A 16,667-nucleotide genomic window follows, 5' to 3' on the forward strand; every position below is an offset into this window, starting at 1 on the left:
ACACATTCTCTCTCTCTCTCACACACACACACACACACACACACACACACAAACACAATCAGGTCAGGAGCTGAGTGACCCTGGGGGAACCCAAACTGGGTGTCACTGAGCAGGTGCTGCTTGATAGCACTGTTGGTGAGCCCTTCCATCACTTTACCGAGGATTGGGAACAGATGGATGGGAGAGGAATTGTCTGAGTTGGATTTGTCCTGCTTTTTATGTCCAGGACGTACCTGGATAATTTCCCACATGGCCAGGTCGATCCCAGTGTTGTCACTGTCCTGGGAGAACTTGGCTGGAGGAAGGGCATGTTGTGGAGTAGCAGCCTTCAGGAGCAGTGCCAGAGCACAGAGCCTTTGCAGTGTCCAGTGTCTCTTGATCTGACACGGAGTGAATGGAATTGTTGGAAGAATGGTGTCTGTGATGGTGGGGAGCACAGGGGGAGACTGAGTACGATCATCCGGTGGGCACTTGCGGCTGAAGATTGTTGTAAATGCCTCAGCCTTATCTTTGATAGTGACAGGTTGGACTCTTCCATCTTTGTGAAGGGGGAGCGACTCCTCTCCAAGAAGCTGTGAAATGTGGGGGCAGTGTGTGGGTGTGGGAAGGATTGTTTGGGGAAAAAGGGAAGGATGTCAGCAGTGGGATTTGAACCCACGACCCTAGAAAGGGACCAGAATTCACAAGCCCAGATGCAGAGCAAGGACTAACACTCCTTGAGGCTGGCGCCTTAAACCACTTGGCCATCCTGACAAGCTGCTGCAGATGTCCTTCCAGATGTCTTTCTCACTCTGTACAATTAGTCACCTTGCTCTTGTGCAGACACAAAATGCAATTCCGCATTTCTGCAGCTCCCTTGCATTCACACTCAGCAACAATCCCTCATACACAGTCTCACTCTCGCACACACACACTCTCTCTCACATGCACACGCACACACACTCTCTATCTGTCTCTCACACACACACTCTCTCTCTCACATGCACACACAAACACACCCTCTCCCTCTCATACACACAAATTCTCCCTTTCTCTGTTTCTCTCTCACACACACACTCTCACTCACACACACAGACTTCTCCCTCTTACACACACACAGACACACGCACTCTCTCCAGCACACACTATCTCACACACACACTCTTTCTCACACACACCAACAAATTCTTCCTCTCTCTCTCTCAGACACACGCAAACACACTCTTGCACACATACACATACAAATTCTCTCTCTCTCACACGCACCCACTCTCACTCACACACACATACACGCACATACACACACACATTCTCTCTCTCTCAAACACACTCTCTATCACACACACACATTCATTCACTCTCTCACACACAAAGACACATGCACACTCTCTCTTACACACACACACGCACACTCTGTCTCTCTCACACACATACACACTCTGTCTCTCTCAAACACACCTACAAATTCTCCCTCTCTGTTTCTCACACACACACATGCCCACACACTCATATACACACTCACACCCTCTCTCTCTCAAACACACATATACACATACTCTCTCTCACACACACTCTCACTCTCACACAAACTGACAGAAACAAACACACACTCTCAGACACATACTCACACACATTCTCTCACTCTCACACAAACACACACACGTACACGCTGCCTCTCTTGTGCTCACACACACACATGCACTCTCTCTCACACACACACACGCTAACATACACACTCTCTCTCCTTCACACAAACACACACTCTCTCTCTCACACACATGCCCACACGCACACACAATCTCACACACACACATACACGCACATACACACACACATTCTCTCTCTCTCAAACACACTCTCACACACACACATTCTTTCACTCTCTCACACACAAAGACACATGCACACTCTCTCTTACACACACACACACGCACACTCTGTCTCTCTCACACACATACACACTCTGTCTCTCTCAAACACAACTACAAATTCTCCCTCTCTGTTTCTCACACACACACATGCCCACACACTCATATACACACTCACACCCTCTCTCTCTCAAACACACATATACACATACTCTCTCTCACACACACTCTCACTCTCACACACACTGACAGAAACAAACACACACTCTCAGACACATACTCACACACATTCTCTCACTCTCACACAAACACACACACGTACACGCTGCCTCTCTTGTGCTCACACACACACATGCACTCTCTCTCACACACACACACGCTAACATACACACTCTCTCTCCTTCACACAAACACACACTCTCTCTCTCACACACATGCCCACACGCACACACAATCTCACACACACACATACACGCACATACACACACACATTCTCTCTCTCTCAAACACACTCTCTCTCACACACACACATTCTTTCACTCTCTCACACACAAAGACACATGCACACTCTCTCTTACACACACACACACGCACACTCTGTCTCTCTCACACACATACACACTCTGTCTCTCTCAAACACACCTACAAATTCTCCCTCTCTGTTTCTCACACACACACATGCCCACACACTCATATACACACTCACACCCTCTCTCTCTCAAACACACATATACACATACTCTCTCTCACACACACTCTCACTCACACACACACAGACAGAAACAAACACACACTCTCAGACACATACTCACACACATTCTCTCACTCTCACACAAACACACACACGTACACGCTGCCTCTCTTGTGCTCACACACACACATGCACTCTCTCTCTCACACACACACGCTAACATACACACTCTCTCTCCTTCACACAAACACACACTCTCTCTCTCACACACACGCCCACACGCACACACAATCTCACACACACACACACCTCTCTCTCTCAGACACACACACACTCTCTCTCACACGCACACAAACACATGCTAACACACACACGCTCTCTCCTTCACACACACACACATACACACACACACATTCTCTCTCTCTCTCTCTCACACACACACACACACACACACACAAACAAACACAATCAGGTCAGGAGCTGAGTGACACTGGGGGAACCCAAACTGGGTGTCACTGAGCAGGAGCTGCTTGATAGCACTGTTGGTGAGCCCTTCCATCACTTTACCGAGGATTGGGAACAGATGGATGGGAGAGGAATTGGCTGAGTTGGATTTGTCCTGCTTTTTATGTCCAGGACATACCTGGATAATTTCCCACATGGCCAGGTCGATCCCAGTTTTGTCACTGTCCTGGGAGAACTTGGCTGGAAGAAGGGCATGTTGTGGAGCAGCATCCTTCAGGAGCAGTGCCAGAGCACAGAGCCTTTGCAGTGTCCAGTGTCTCTTGATCTGACACGGAGTGAATGGAATTGTTGGAAGAATGGTGTCTGTGATGGTGGGGAGCACAGGGGGAGACTGAGTAAGATCATCCGGTGGGCACTTGCGGCTGAAGATTGTTGTAAATGCCTCAGCCTTATCTTTGAAAGTGACAGGTTGGACTCTTCCATCTTTGTGAAGGGGGAGTGACTCCTCTCCAAGAAGCTGTAAAATGTGGGGGCAGTGTGTGTGGGTGTGGGAAGGTTTGTTTGGGGAAAAGGGAAGAATGTCAGGAGTGGGATTTGAACCCACGCCCCTAGAAAGGGACCAGAATTCACAAGCCCAGATGCAGAGCAAGGACTAACACTCCTTGAGTCTGGCGCCTTAAACCACTCGGCCATCCTGACAAGCGGCTGCAGATGTCCTTCCAGATGTCTTTCTCACTCTGTACAATTAGTCACCTTGCTCTTGTGCAGACACAAAATGCAATTCCGCATTTCTGCAGCTCCCTTGCATTCACACTCAGCAACAATCCCTCATACACAGTCTCACTCTCGCACACACACACTCTCTCTCACATGCACACGCACACACACTCTCTATCTGTCTCTCACACACACACTCTCTCTCTCACATGCACACACAAACACACTCTCTCCCTGTCATACACACAAATTCTCCCTTTCTCTGTTTCTCTCTCACACACACACTCTCACTCACACACACACACTTCTCCCTCTTACACACACACAGACACACGCACTCTCTCACACACACACTATCTCACACACACACTCTTTCTCACACACACCAACAAATTCTTCCTCTCTCTCTCTCAGACACACGCAAACACACTCTTGCACACATACACATACAAATTCTCTCTCTCTCACACGCACCCACTCTCACTCACACACACACATACACGCACATACACACACACATTCTCTCTCTCTCAAACACACTCTCTCTCACACACACACATTCTTTCACTCTCTCACACACAAAGACACATGCACACTCTCTCTTACACACACACACGCACACTCTGTCTCTCTCACACACATACACACTCTGTCTCTCTCAAACACACCTACAAATTCTCCCTCTCTGTTTCTCACACACACACATGCCCACACACTCATATACACACTCACACCCTCTCTCTCTCAAACACACATATACACATACATACTCTCACTCACACACACACTGACAGAAACAAACACACACTCTCAGACACATACTCACACACATTCTCTCACTCTCACACAAACACACACACGTACACGCTGCCTCTCTTGTGCTCACACACACACATGCACTCTCTCTCACACACACACACGCTAACATACACACTCTCTCTCCTTCAAACAAACACACACTCTCTCTCTCACACACACGCCCACAGGCACACACAATCTCACACACACACACTCACCTCTCTCTCTCACACACACACACACACTCTCTCACATGCACACACACACACTCTCTCACATGCACACACACACAAACTCTCTCACACATGCACACACTCTTTCTCCCACACACACACACACTCTCTCACACACAAACACACACTCTCTCTCTCACATGCACACACACACTCTCTCACATGCACACACACACGCGCTCTCTCTCTCTCTCACACACACACTCTTTCTGTCTCAAACACACACAAACACTCTCTCTCACACAAAAACACACTCTCTCTCATGCACACACACACAAATTCTCTCTCTCTCTTTCACACACACACCAACACACACTCACACACTTATACACTCACTCACACAAAATTCTCTCTCTCTCTCTTGCACACACACACACTCTTTCTGTCTCACACACACAAACACACTCTCACTCACACACACACACTTTCTCTCTCTCTTTCACAAACACACTCTCTCTCACACACACACACTTTCTCTCTCTCTTTCACACACACACTCTCTCTCACATGCACACGCACCAACACACACACACTCTCTCACACGGACATAGACAACACACACACACTCTCTGTCACACACAGTCTGTCTCACGTGCACACGCACACACTCTCTCACACACAGACACACTGTCTCTCATATGCACACACACTCATTCTCTATCACACACACACACGCACTCTCTCACATGCACACACGCACTCTCACGTGCACACTCACACTCGGTCTCTCTCTCTCACCCACACACACACTCTTTCTGTCTCACACACACAAACACACTCTCTCACGCACACACACACAAATTCTCCTTCCCTCGCTCTCACTTGCACACACACATACACACACACATACACACACACACTCTCTCTCTCTCACATGCACACACACTGTCTCTCTCTCACATATACACACTCTCTCTCACACACACACTTTCTCTCTCTCACACACACACTCTCTCTCACACGTGCACACACACTCTCTCACATGCGTACACAGTCTCTATCACACACACACTCTCAATCTCTCTCACACACACACTCTTTCACATCTCACACTCACGCTCTCTCACTCTCTCTCACACATACACACTCTTTCTGTCTCACACACACGCAAACACACTCTCTCACACAAAAACACACTCTCTCACGCACACACTCAAAAATTCTCTCTCACTTTCACACACACCAACGTACACTCACACACTCACTCTCTCTCTCACACACGCAAGACACACTCTCTCACACACACAAATTCTCCCTCTCTCTCTCTCTTACACACACACTCTTTCTCTCTCACACACACACACTCTCTCTCTCCCTCACACACACACTCTCTCTCACATGCACACACACATTCCCTCTCTCACACACATATTCTCTCACACACACACAAACACACTCTCTCACACACAAACAAATTCTCCCTCTCTATGTCACACACACACGCTCACAAACTCACTCTCACACACACAGAGGCACACTCTCTCACACACACATTCCCCCTCTCTCTCTCTCACACACACACTCTCTCTGTCACACACACACTCACACACACACACAAGCTCATACACACACAGACATTCTCTCTCTCACACAAACACACAAACACACTCGCTCTCTCTCATATACACACACAGGTCACACACTCACACATCCACACGCACTCACTCTCATACACTCCCACACACACTTACATGCTCACACACTCAAATATACACACACCCTATCTCTTGCACATACATACACGCGTGCACTCACTCTCTCTCTCACGTACACACACCCACACTCACTCACACACACTCTCTCTCAAACACACACACTCTCTGTCAGACACATACACTCTCACACACACACACTCTCACTCTGTCTCTCTCAAACACACACATACAAATTCTCCATCTCTCTCTCTCTCTCACACACACAAACACACAAACACGCATGCTCGCACACTCATATACGCACACCCCCTCTCTCTCTCACACACTCCCTCTCTCTCACACACACACTCTCACTCACACACTCTCACTCACACACACATTCTCTTTCTCTCTCACACAAACTCACACAACCACACACACAAATACATGCTCCCTCACTCACGTGCTCACACACATTCACTCTATTTCACACACACATACACACTCGCTCACACACACAGACACGCACAAAAATACACACTCTCTCTGTCTCACACACACACATGCTCACATGCACACACACATTCTCTCTCAAAAACACATACAAACATACACACAAAATCATATGCTCGCAGACACACAATCTCTCTCACACACACTCTCTCTCTAACTTACACTCTCTCTCTCACATGCACACACACTCTCTCTCTCACACACACTCACTCTCTCTCTCTCACACCCACACACATACACACACACGAATATTCACACTCACTTTCTCTCACATACACACACACTCTGTCACACACACACCCTCACTCTCTCTCTCACACCCACATACATTCACACACACATACGCACACCCACATACACACACAATCTCTCACACACACACACACTCACACAAACACACACACATAAACGCTCCCTCTCTCACGCGCTCACACAAATACATGCACTCACACAAACACACACACAAACACACGCTAACATACACACTCTCTCTCTCTCTCTCTCACACACACACACACACACACACACAAACACAATCAGGTCAGGAGCTGAGTGACCCTGGGGGAACCCAAACTGGGTGTCACTGAGCAGGTGCTGCTTGATAGCACTGTTGGTGAGCCCTTCCATCACTTTAACGAGGATTGGGAACAGATGGATGGGAGAGGAATTGGCTGAGTTGGATTTGTCCTGCTTTTTATGTCCAGGACATACCTGGATAATTTCCCACATGGCCAGGTCGATCCCAGTGTTGTCACTGTCCTGGGAGAACTTGGCTGGAGGAAGGGCATGTTGTGGAGCAGCAGCCTTCAGGAGCAGTGCCAGAGCACAGAGCCTTTGCAGTGTCCAGTGTCTCTTGATCTGACACGGAGTGAATGGAATTGTTGGAAGAATGGTGTCTGTGATGGTGGGGAGCACAGGGGGAGACTGAGTAAGATCATCCGGTGGGCACTTGCGGCTGAAGATTGTTGTAAATGCCTCAGCCTGATCTTTGAAAGTGACAGGTTGGACTCTTCCATCTTTGTGAAGGGGGAGTGACTCCTGTCCAAGAAGCTGTGAAATGTGGGGGCAGTGTGTGGGTGGGGGAAGGTTTGTTTGGGGAAAAGGGAAAAATGTCAGGAGTGGGATTTGAACCCACGCCCCTAGAAAGGGACCAGAATTCACAAGACCAGATGCAGAGCAAGGACTAACACTCCTTGAGTCTGGCGCCTTAGACCACTCGGCCATCCTGACAAGCTGCCGCCAATGTCTTTCCAGATGTCTTTCTCACTCTGTACAATTAGTCACCTTGCTCTTGTGCAGACACAAAATGCAATTCCGCATTTCTGCAGCTCCCTTGCATTCACACTCAGCAACAATCCCTCATACACAATCTCACTCTTGCACACACACACACACACACACACACTCTCTATCTCTCTCTCACACCCACACACAAACATACTCTCTCCCTCTCACACACAAATTCTCCCTCTCTCTGTCTCTCTCACACACACTCTCTCACTCACACACACACAGACACACGCACTCTCTCTCACACACACTCTCTCACACACAAACACACACTCACTCTCTCACATGCACACACACACACTCTCTCACATGCACACACACACAAACTCTCTCACACATGCACACACTCTTTCTCCCACACACACACACACTCTCTCACACACAAACACACACTCTCTCTCTCACATGCACACACACACTCTCTCACATGCACACACACACGCGCTCTCTCTCTCCCTCACACACACACTCTTTCTGTCTCAAACACACACAAACACTCTCTCTCACACAAAAACACACTCTCTCTCATGCACACACACACAAATTCTCTCTCTCTCTTTCACACACACACCAACACACACTCACACACTTATACACTCACTCACACAAAATTCTCTCTCTCTCTCTTGCACACACACACACTCTTTCTGTCTCACACACACAAACACACTCTCACTCACACACACACACTTTCTCTCTCTCTTTCACAAACACACTCTCTCTCACACACACACACTTTCTCTCTCTCTTTCACACACACACTCTCTCTCACATGCACACGCACCAACACACACACACTCTCTCACACGGACACAGACAACACACACACACTCTCTGTCACACACAGTCTGTCTCACGTGCACACGCACACACTCTCTCACACACAGACACACTGTCTCTCATATGCACACACACTCATTCTCTATCACACACACACACGCACTCTCTCACATGCACACACGCACTCTCACGTGCACACTCACACTCGGTCTCTCTCTCTCACCCACACACACACTCTTTCTGTCTCACACACACAAACACACTCTCTCACGCACACACACACAAATTCTCTCTCACGCACACACACACCAACACACACTCACACACTCTCTCACACACAAATTCTCCTTCCCTCGCTCTCACTTGCACACACACAAACACACACACATACACACACACACTCTCTCTCTCTCACATGCACACACACTGTCTCTCTCTCACATATACACACTCTCTCTCACACACACACTTTCTCTCTCTCACACACACACTCTCTCTCACACGTGCACACACACTCTCTCACATGCGTACACAGTCTCTATCACACACACACTCTCACTCTCTCTCACACACACACTCTTTCACATCTCACACTCACGCTCTCTCACTCTCTCTCACACATACACACTCTTTCTGTCTCACACACACGCAAACACACTCTCTCACACAAAAACACACTCTCTCACGCACACACTCAAAAATTCTCTCTCACTTTCACACACACCAACGTACACTCACACACTCACTCTCTCTCTCACACACGCAAGACACACTCTCTCACACACACAAATTCTCCCTCTCTCTCTCTCTTACACACACACTCTTTCTCTCTCACACACACACACTCTCTCTCTCCCTCACACACACACTCTCTCTCACATGCACACACACATTCCCTCTCTCACACACATATTCTCTCACACACACACAAACACACTCTCTCACACACAAACAAATTCTCCCTCTCTATGTCACACACACACGCTCACAACCTCACTCTCTCACACACACAGAGGCACACTCTCTCACACACACATTCCCGCTCGCTCTCTCTCACACACACACTCTCTCTGTCACACACACACTCACACACACACACAAGCTCATACACACACAGACATTCTCTCTCTCACACAAACACACAAACACACTCGCTCTCTCTCATATACACACACAGGTCACACACTCACACATCCACACGCACTCACTCTCATACACTCCCACACACACTTACATGCTCACACACTCAAATATACACACACCCTCTCTCTTGCACATACATACACGCGTGCACTCACTCTCTCTCTCACGTACACACACCCACACTCACTCACACACACTCTCTCTCAAACACACACACTCTCTGTCAGACACATACACTCTCACACACACACACTCTCACTCTGTCTCTCTCAAACACACACATACAAATTCTCCATCTCTCTCTCTCTCTCACACACACAAACACACAAACACGCATGCTCGCACACTCATATACGCACACCCCCTCTCTCTCTCACACACTCACTCTCTCTCACACACACACTCTCACTCACACATTCTCACTCACACACACATTCTCTTTCTCTCTCACACAAACTCACACAACCACACACACAAATACATGCTCCCTCACTCACGTGCTCACACACATTCACTCTATTTCACACACACATACACACTCGCTCACACACACAGACACGCACAAAAATACACACTCTCTCTGTCTCACACACACACATGCTCACATGCACACACACATTCTCTCTCAAAAACACATACAAACATACACACAAAATCATATGCTCGCAGACACACAATCTCTCTCACACACACTCTCTCTCTAACTTACACTCTCTCTCTCACATGCACACACACTCTCTCTCTCACACACACTCACTCTCTCTCACACCCACACACATACACACACACGAATATTCACACTCACTTTCTCTCACATACACACACACTCTGTCACACACACACCCTCACTCTCTCTCTCACACCCACATACATTCACACACACATACGCACACCCACATGCACACACAATCTCTCACACACGCACACACACTCACACAAACACACACACATAAACGCTCCCTCTCTCACGCGCTCACACAAATACATGCACTCACACAAACACACACACAAACACACGCTAACATACACACTCTCTCTCTCTCTCTCTCACACACACACACACACACACACACACACACACAAACACAATCAGGTCAGGAGCTGAGTGACCCTGGGGGAACCCAAACTGGGTGTCACTGAGCAGGTGCTGCTTGATAGCACTGTTGGTGAGCCCTTCCATCACTTTACCGAGGATTGGGAACAGATGGATGGGAGAGGAATTGGCTGAGTTGGATTTGTCCTGCTTTTTATGTCCAGGACATACCTGGATAATTTCCCACATGGCCAGGTCGATCCCAGTGTTGTCACTGTCCTGGGAGAACTTGGCTGGAGGAAGGGGATGTTGTGGAGTAGCAGCCTTCAGGAGCAGTGCCAGAGCACAGAGCCTTTGCAGTGTCCAGTGTCTCTTGATCCGACACGGAGTGAATGGAATTGTTGGAAGAATGGTGTCTGTGATGGTGGGGAGCACAGGGGGAGACTGAGTAAGATCATCCGGTGGGCACTTGCAGCTGAAGATTGTTGTAAATGCCTCAGCCTTATCTTTGCAAGTGACAGGTTGGACTCTTCCATCTTTGTGAAGGGGGAGTGACTCCTGTCCAAGAAGCTGTGAAATGTGGGGGCAGTGGGAAGGTTTGTTTGGGGAAAAGGGAAGAATGTCAGGAGTGGGATTTGAACCCACGCCCCTAGAAAGGGACCAGAATTCACAAGCCCAGATGCAGAGCAAAGACTAACACTCTTTCAGTCTGGCGCCTTAGACCACTCGGCCATCCTGACAAGCTGCTGCGGATGCCCTTCCAGATGTCTTTCTCACTCTGTACAATTATTTACCTTGCTCTTGTGCAGACACAAAATGCAATTCCGCATTTCTGCATCTCCCTTGCATTCACACTCAGCAACAATCCCTCATACACAGTCTCACTCTCGCACACACACACTCTCTCTCACATGCACACGCACACACACTCTCTATCTGTCTCTCACACACACACTCTCTCTCTCACATGCACACAAATTCTCCCTTTCTCTGTTTCTCTCTCACACACACACTCTCACTCACACACACACACTTCTCCCTCTTACACACACACAGACACACGCACTCTCTCACACACACACTATCTCACACACACACTCTTTCTCACACACACCAACCAATTCTTCCTCTCTCTCTCTCAGACACACGCAAACACACTCTTGCACACATACACATACAAATTCTCTCTCTCTCACATGCACCCACTCTCACTCACACACACACATACACGCACATACACACACATTCTCTCTCTCTTACGCACACATTCTCTCTCTCTCTCTCTCTCACGCACACACTCTCTCACACAAACACATTCTCTCTCTCTCTCGCACACACATTCTCTCTCTCTCAAACACACTCTCTCTCACACACACATTCTTTCACTCTCTCACTCACAAAGACACATGCACACTCTCTCTTACTCACACACACACACACTCTGTCTCTCTCACACACACCTACAAATTCTCCCTCTCTGTTTCTCACACACACACATGCCCACACACTCATATACACACTCACACCCTCTCTCTCTCAAACACACATATACACATACATACTCTCTCTCACACACACTCTCACTCACACACACAGACACAGACACAAACACACACTCTCAGACACATACTCACACACATTCTCTCAATCTCACACACACAAACACACACACATACACGCTGCCTCTCTTTCGCTCTCACACACACATGCACTCTCTCTCACACACACACACGCTAACATACACACTCTCTCTCCTTCACACAAACAAACAGTCTCTCTCTCACACACATGCCCACAGGCACACACAATCTCTCTCACACACACACACACCTCTCTATCTCACGCACACACACACACTCTCTCTCTCACATGCACACAAACACATGCTAACACACACACGCTCTCTCCTTCACACACACACACATACACACACACACATTCTCTCTCTCACACACACACTCACAGGCACACACAATCTCTCTTTATCTCTCTCACACACACACACACAATCTCTCTCTCTCACACACACACACACAAACACAATCAGGTCAGGAGCTGAGTGACCCTGGGGGAACCCAAACTGGGTGTCACTGAGCAGGTACTGCTTGATAGCACTGTTGGTGAGCCCTTCCATCACTTTACCGAGGATTGGGAACAGATGGATGGGAGAGGAATTGGCTGAGTTGGATTTGTCCTGCTTTTTATGTCCAGGACATACCTGGATAATTTCCCACATGGCCAGGTCGATCCCAGTGTTGTCACTGTCCTGGGAGAACTTGGCTGGAGGAAGGGCATGTTGTGGAGTAGCAGCCTTCAGGAGCAGTGCCAGAGCACAGAGCCTTTGCAGTGTCTCTTGATCTGACACGGAGTGAATGGAATTGTTGGAAGAATGGTGTCTGTGATGGTGGGGAGCACAGGGGGAGACTGAGGAAGATCATCCGGTGGGCACTTGCGGCTGAAGATTGTTGTAAATGCCTCAGCCTTATCTTTGAAAGTGACAGGTTGGACTCTTCCATCTTTGTGAAGGGGGAGCGACTCCTCTCCAAGAAGCTGTGAAATGTGGGGGCAGTGTGTGGGTGTGGGAAGGTTTGTTTGGGGAAAAGGGAAGAATGTCAGGAGTGGGATTTGAACCCACGCCCCTAGAAAGGGACCAGAAATCACCACCCCAGATGCAGAGCAAGGACTAACACTCCTTGAGTCTGGCGCCTTAGACGACTCGGCCATCCTGACAAGCTGCTGCTGACGACCTTCCAGATGTCTTTCTCACTCTGTACAATTAGTCACCTTGCTCTTGTGCAGACACAAAATGCAATTCCGCATTTCTGCAGCTCCCTTGCATTCACACTCAGCAACAATCCCTCATACACAGTCTCACTCTCGCACACACACACTCTCTCTCACATGCACACGCAAACACACTCTCTATCTGTCTCTCACACACACACTCTCTCTCTCACATGCACGCACAAACACACCCTCTCCCTCTCATACACACAAATTCTCCCTTTCTCTGTCTCTCTCACACACACACTCTCACTCACACACACACACTTCTCCCTCTTACACACACACAGACACACGCACTCTCTCACACACACACTATCTCACACACACACTCTTTCTCACACACACCAACAAATTCTTCCTCTCTCTCTCTCAGACACACGCAAACACACTCTTGCACACATACACATACAAATTCTCTCTCTCTCACATGCACCCACTCTCACTCACACACACACATACACGCACATACACACACACATTCTCTCTCTTTCACGCACACACTCTCTCACACAAATACATTCTCTCGCTCTCTCGCACACACATTCTCTCTCTCTCAATCACACTCTCTATCACACACACACATTCTTTCACTCTCTCACACACAAAGACACATGCACACTCTCTCTTACACACACACACACGCACACCCTCTCTCTCTCACACACATACACACTCTGTCTCTCTCAAACACACCTACAAATTCTCCCTCTCTGTTACTCACACACACACATGCCCACACACTCATATACACACTCACACCCTCTCTCTCTCAAACACACATATACACATAAATACTCTCTCTCACACATTCTCTCACTCTCACACACACAAACACACACACGTACACGCTGCCTCTCTTGCGCTCACACACACACATGCACTCTCTCTCACACACACACACGCTAACATACACACTCTCTCTCCTTCACACAAACACACACACTCTCTCTCACACACAGGCCCACAGGCACACACAATCTCAAACACACACACACACACCTCTCTCTCTCACACACACACACACTCTCTCACACGCACACAAACACATGCAAACACACACACGCTCTCTCCTTCTAACACACACACACACACACACAAACACACACACACGCACATTCTCTCTCTCACACACACACACACAAACACAATCAGGTCAGGAGCTGAGTGACCCTGGGGGGATCCAAACTGGGTGTCACTGAGCAGGTGCTGCTTGATAGCACTGTTAGTGAGCCCTTCCATCACTTTACCGAGGATTGGGAACAGATGGATAGGAGAGGAATTGGCTGAGTTGGATTTGTCCTGCTTTTTATGTCCAGGACATACCTGGATAATTTCCCACATGGCCAGGTCGATCCCAGTGTTGTAACTGTCCTGGGAGAACTTGGCTGGAGGAAGGGCATGTTGTGGAGCAGCAGCCTTCAGGAGCAGTGCCAGAGCACAGAGCCTTTGCAGTGTCCAGTGTCTCTTGATCTGACACGGAGTGAATGGAATTGTTGGAAGAATGGTGTCTGTGATGGTGGGGAGCACAGGGGGAGACTGAGTAAGATCATCCGGTGGGCACTTGCGGCTGAAGATTGTTGTAAATGCCTCAGCCTTATCTTTGAAAGTGACAGGTTGGACTCTTCCATCTTTGTGAAGGGGGAGTGACTCCTCTCCAAGAAGCTGTAAAATGTGGGGGCAGTGTGGGTGTGTGTGTGGGAAGGTTTGTTTGGGGAAAAGGGAAGAATGTCAGGAGTGGGATTTGAACCCACACCCCTAGAAAGGGACCAGAATTCACAAGCCCAGATGCAGAGCAAGGACTAACACTCCTTAAGTCTGGCGCCTTAGACCACTCGGCCATCCTGACAAGCTGCTGGGGATGTCCTTCCAGATGTCTTTCTCACTCTGTACAATTAGTCACCTTGCTCTTGTGCAGACACAAAATGCAATTCCGCATTTCTGCAGCTCCCTTGCATTCACACTCAGCAACAATCCCTCATACACAGTCTCACTCTCGCACACACACACTCTCTCTCACATGCACACGCACACACACTCTCTATCTGTCTCACACACACACACTCTCTCTCTCACATGCACACACAAACACACTCTCTCCCTCTCATACACACAAATTCTCCCTTTCTCTGTCTCTCTCACACACACACTCTCACTCACACACACACACTTCTTCCTCTTACACACACACAGACACACGCACTCTCTCACACACACACTATCTCACACACACACTCTTTCTCACACACACCAACAAATTCTTCCTCTCTCTCTCTCAGACACACGCAAACACACTCTTGCACACATACACATACAAATTCTCTCTCTCTCACATGCACCCACTCTCACTCACACACACACATACACGCACATACACACATACATTCTCTCTCTCTCACACACACATTCTCTCTCTCTCAAACACACTCTCCATCACGCACACATTCTTTCACTCTCTCACACACAAAGACACATGCACACTCTCTCTTACTCACACACACGCACACTCTGTCTCTCTCACACACATACATACTCTGTCTCTCTCAAACACACCTACAAATTCTCCCTCTCTGTTTCTCACACACACACATGCCCACACACTCATATACACACTCACACCCTCTCTCTCTCAAACACACATATACACATACATACTCTCTCTCACACACACTCTCACTCACACACACACACACAGACACAAACACACACTCTCAGACACATACTCACACACATTCTCTC

The 16,667-nt window shown here is 48.3% G+C and overlaps 5 non-coding genes across 5 annotated transcripts; all 5 read right to left on the bottom strand.

Annotated features, from left to right (window-relative positions):
- Window positions 1-3,582: 3,582 nt before the first annotated feature.
- Window positions 3,583-3,702, bottom strand: trnal-caa (transfer RNA leucine (anticodon CAA)). The gene is made up of 2 exons: window positions 3,665-3,702; window positions 3,583-3,628 (listed from the first exon to the last, which is right to left on the bottom strand). It is a non-coding gene; the product is annotated as a tRNA-Leu (tRNA).
- A 4,306-nt stretch (window positions 3,703-8,008) lies between these two features.
- Window positions 8,009-8,128, bottom strand: trnal-caa (transfer RNA leucine (anticodon CAA)). Its single transcript has 2 exons — window positions 8,091-8,128; window positions 8,009-8,054 (listed from the first exon to the last, which is right to left on the bottom strand). It is a non-coding gene; the product is annotated as a tRNA-Leu (tRNA).
- Window positions 8,129-11,764: 3,636 nt separating this feature from the next.
- On the bottom strand, window positions 11,765-11,884 carry trnaf-gaa (transfer RNA phenylalanine (anticodon GAA)). The gene is made up of 2 exons: window positions 11,847-11,884; window positions 11,765-11,810 (listed from the first exon to the last, which is right to left on the bottom strand). It is a non-coding gene; the product is annotated as a tRNA-Phe (tRNA).
- A 1,870-nt stretch (window positions 11,885-13,754) lies between these two features.
- On the bottom strand, window positions 13,755-13,874 carry trnal-caa (transfer RNA leucine (anticodon CAA)). The gene is made up of 2 exons: window positions 13,837-13,874; window positions 13,755-13,800 (listed from the first exon to the last, which is right to left on the bottom strand). It is a non-coding gene; the product is annotated as a tRNA-Leu (tRNA).
- A 1,783-nt stretch (window positions 13,875-15,657) lies between these two features.
- Window positions 15,658-15,777, bottom strand: trnal-uaa (transfer RNA leucine (anticodon UAA)). Its single transcript has 2 exons — window positions 15,740-15,777; window positions 15,658-15,703 (listed from the first exon to the last, which is right to left on the bottom strand). It is a non-coding gene; the product is annotated as a tRNA-Leu (tRNA).
- Window positions 15,778-16,667: the final 890 nt, after the last annotated feature.

Source organism: Chiloscyllium punctatum, chromosome 17 (assembly GCF_047496795.1).
Source record: "Chiloscyllium punctatum isolate Juve2018m chromosome 17, sChiPun1.3, whole genome shotgun sequence".
Classification (NCBI taxonomy): Eukaryota; Metazoa; Chordata; class Chondrichthyes; order Orectolobiformes; family Hemiscylliidae; genus Chiloscyllium; species Chiloscyllium punctatum.